A 4,366-nucleotide genomic window follows, 5' to 3' on the forward strand; every position below is an offset into this window, starting at 1 on the left:
ATGAGTTGATTATTTCCATTGGCCCTCAGCTATATTCCCTTAAGCCTTTTATATCTGTCCAGTTTGGGCATTATATATTTATGTATCTGCCTCTTCCGTTAATCTGTCAGCTGCTTGAGGATTGTTCCTAGCACCGTTATAGTGCACAAAATCTGGCAAATTTTATTGAGATGAATCTTGAACTTGACAGTTCAAACCTTGGCAACTCCTAAGAACTGGTGAGATCTAATTTGGCCAGATAACTTTTAGCCACTAGGACTAATGGGAAGTATGTTACTTATTATAAATATTTTCAGTTAAAAGTAGTTATGTTTTGAATTGCTATTTTAACATCAGCTTTTTACTTAAGGCTGACAGTAAGGCACAAATGACCCTGAGTAGAGTTTAGCAGTTGAAATAGAGGTCAGGCTCCAATCTCTCAGCACCACGAGAATATTTCCATTGTCTTAATGGCATCCTTTCCCCATTCACAAGAAACTATTCACAAGAAACTAGCAAAATGTAATGTTGCCTAATTTAACACACATTTATTAGTCTCCTACCACGTCTCCAGCAGGATGCTAGTTAATAACAGAGATGAATAAGAAGCATCCATAGACTACCCTTTATTGGTCAGGCAGTGTGCCAGGCACTTGGAATACAGCAGTTGGTTCCTGCTCTCATAAAATGTATAGGTTATTTCACACTCTAATGGGAAGGAGAGATATGAATTGTGATTGGTACAATGGAATTGAACATAGAAAAGGGAGCAACTTATTCTGCTACACTGTGACAGGGAAAGCTCCAGAGAGAGTGGGTGGGGGATCCTAGCCTAACAAGGATCCTTTGCCTAATATGCACATTTGTATATAAAACATAGATACACACGCACACGCGTGCACGCACACACACACACACACACACACACACACACTTTTGCTTATTTTTTGTCCCCAATTAAAACTAGAAAGTTAAATAAAAGACGTTTACATTTAAAATAACACAGCATAGTGTTAATTCTATCAAATGGTTATTCTCAAAATATTTTTGATCATTGAACAATTAATTTATCAATCAAGGACTTTAAAAAAGAAAACATGAAACGGAGCAGTAGTAACATAAATGGTTTTCTACAACTGGACTTTTCCAGAGTGGTCTTTGTGATTAAATTAGAAAATAGCTCCCCCTTGTGACCAAAAATCAGCTAATGCGGCATGAGAACCAAAATGAAGCAAACCTTAAGCCAGTCTCCAGAAAGGAGGAAGCAGGAAAACAGGAAAAGACTGCCCCTTCAGGATGATGTTATTGTTACATTTCTTATGTTAGACATTACTAGTTCATGAACACTTAAAGTAGTGGTCCCCAACCTTTCTGACACCAGGGATCGCTGCTCCTGTGAGAATCTAATGCCTGATGATCAGAGGTGGAGCTGAGGCGGTAAAGCTAGCTAGATCTGAGGAGCGCCTGCAAATACAGATGAAGCTTCACTCACTCGCCTCCTGCTGTGCCACTCGGTTCCTAACAGACCGACTGGTATCGGTCCATGGTTCCGGGGGGTTGGGGACCCCTGACTTAAAATACCCCTTTGTTTATGCTGGAGTGGTTAATTCTGATTATGGACTCTAATTCCAAAAGCAGATTTATATATGCTCTATCCTTTAGGAAAATTATTTTTCAAAAACTTTTATTCAATTTTTACGTTTTCTCTATATTCCCTTTTGCCTTTATAACTTGCACAAGATGAACAGTCGTGATGTAAATTTTACCTTTTTTCTCCCAAAATTATTGACTGCAATTAGATAGCTAGTGGATGGAGGTGACATCTTTGGAGGGAGAGTGGGGATTTAGAAACACAAAGTAGAAAACTAGGTAGTCAAAGATTATTTCTAAAAATTAAATATGTTCAAATCAGTGGCCTTTAATGTTATCCACAAACCCTCATATACTATTTAAAATAATGGTGCAATCATGAGTTATTATTTTCGGTAAGCACAACTGATGGGTCTAGTCCCCAAATACTGAAGACTGCCACTGTTTTTGAAGGATGCAAAAGGAAATACAGATCTGTGCTTAACTTTAAAACCTAGAAAAATACTGAGGCAAATCCCTGATCAGCCAATTCATATTCATCCTTAGGAAACTGCAGAATGTAAAACCAAACCAAAACAAAAATAAAAACATAGTTTTGTAAACACAAAAGTGCACGAGCTTAATCTAAGATTAGGTGAACTGAGATTAAGATGGAACTAATGTGTTCATCCAATTCTCCCGAATAACAATAATAATAGCTCTTATTATGACATTTGCTCGAACAGTTTTGGAGCATTTACTATGAGTCAGTCGTGGTGCTAAGCACTCTACACGTATTATCTCATATAATACTATTGTTATATTTCACATTTCACAGATGAGGAAACTGAGGCATAAAGAGTTTAAGTAATGTGCCTAAGATCAAGCCATAGGTCAGATTCCAAACTCAGAGCTGGCTTACTACCTCTTAACTACTATGTTCGTTGGAAACCAGGACTGGTGCTCGTAGCTCATACTCCAACCTTCTGTATTTTAAGTTGTATCTAGTTTGGTCACAGGTATTCAGTTCAATCTGTGACAGCTGGATAGAGGGCAGTTTTCCACATGATGTAATCCCCAAGGTGCTCACCAAAGACACTGCTGTTAAGAGAGCCCACTGAGGTCACTTAAACAATAAAGAGTCAAAGAGGAGAAAAGTATGGTATTTTGACTAAAGAGAAGAAATCCAAGGACTCAGTTTGGGACTATTCTTAAGGTTCTTCTAAGGTGAGGATTTAGACTTTCTAATTCTGTGAAGTGTAATATGGGATGTTAATGATACTTTCTAGAATCTGAAATCCAGTTTTATCCCGGTTGGTTCGCCAAAGCTCTATGGCTCTAGGTCTGGTTTAGGATGGATTGGAGCAGTCTACTCTTGTCTGGACCAATCCTGAGAATTCATGCTCATCTTAACTCATCCATAAGTCACATCAGTCTTTTTTTTTTTTTTCTTCTGGTCTCTACATTCCCCAGTCAAAGTTCTTTCGGAGTGGAACCATGCACAGAACAGATACCAAACTAATACCTGTTGAATGAGTGGAGGAAGTGACACAAAAGAATCTTAACTATAAAGAGGAATGAGCTAGATAAAGAAGGAGGAGCATATTCCAAGTAGAGAGAACAACATGTACAAAAACTGGGCCACGTGAATCATTTAGGGAACTGCGATGGCTGAATACAGCTGGATTAAAGGCTTTGTGATAAGAAGGTTGTGCAGCTTAGTCACAGCTAAGAGCCAGGACTCCCTGGATCCTGCTAGTTTTGGTTGAATCCAGGTTGTACCTCTCACCAGCTGTGTGTCTTTGGGCAAGTTATATAACCACTCTGCACCTATCTCATGGGGTGTTGGATTAAGTAAGTTATGGCATAAGAAGTCTTTGGAGCCTAATATATAATGAGTACTCAATAAATGTGAACTTCTGCTATTATCACGTGAGTGAGTAGTGGGGTAGTGGGATAGGCAGAGGACAGGTCCTAGAGTTTCTTGTGTAAAAAAGAAAGAACATTTATGCCAAAAGCCATGGAGAGTTTTTGAAGGTTTGTAAGTGGGGAATCAGGGTGTGATTTGAATTTTAGAAAGGTGATTCTGCGATGGGTTCAAAGGGACCAAACTGAAGACAGGAAAACCAGTGACAAGGCAATCGAAGTATTCAAAGTGAAAAGAAATAGACTTAAACTAAGTCAATTCCAGGTACTATGCAGAGGAGAGGGAGCCCCAACTGAGACTTAGCAGGTCCAATCACTGGAGTCAGCCCCTGACCAAGTGAGGGAGACGCTGAATCTCAGTTGTCAGGTGGTGCAGTTGGGTGAGTGAGGGTACAATCACGGAGAATGGGCACACTAGGAAAAGGGTGGATTTGGAGGAAGACGAAGAATTTAGTTCTGTGCATGGTGTCTTTAATTTTGGACATGCTGAGTTTGAAGAGAAGAGCTAATCACCACTGCCTAGTAGGCAATGGATAAACAGGTTTGAAACTTCAGAGAGATAGAATTCTGACAAGAACCCTAACCATTATTAAGTGGAGCTGTTTATACTTTTGGGCTCAAGAACAATAATTTTTTTTGGTTGTTTAAGATGCCTATGCCTTGATTATAGATATTATTATTTAAAAGGTTAACAAACCCCATCTAGATAATGGTGAGGGGAGGAGATTCTGTTGGCAATTCAAGAACCTTATCATTTGTTGTCAGAAAGTAGTGACTAAAACAAAGGCACTGCCAACATCAAAGACATACGAACTATTGATTTGGTTATATTTTGAGGATTTTGTTAGCTGACCTTCTTTGCAATGTGCTGCCTTTGGTTGAGACATATACC

At 39.0% G+C, this 4,366-nt stretch overlaps 1 protein-coding gene across 5 annotated transcripts in view; it reads left to right on the forward strand.

Moving 5' to 3' along the window:
• NR1H4 (nuclear receptor subfamily 1 group H member 4) overlaps window positions 1-4,366 on the forward strand; it is a 65,603-nt gene that overhangs the window by 56,942 nt on the left and 4,295 nt on the right. The gene's annotated exons all lie outside the window — the stretch shown is intronic.

Source organism: Pteropus vampyrus, unplaced genomic scaffold, assembly GCF_000151845.1.
Source record: "Pteropus vampyrus isolate Shadow unplaced genomic scaffold, Pvam_2.0 Scaffold16, whole genome shotgun sequence".
NCBI classification, from domain to species: Eukaryota; Metazoa; Chordata; class Mammalia; order Chiroptera; family Pteropodidae; genus Pteropus; species Pteropus vampyrus.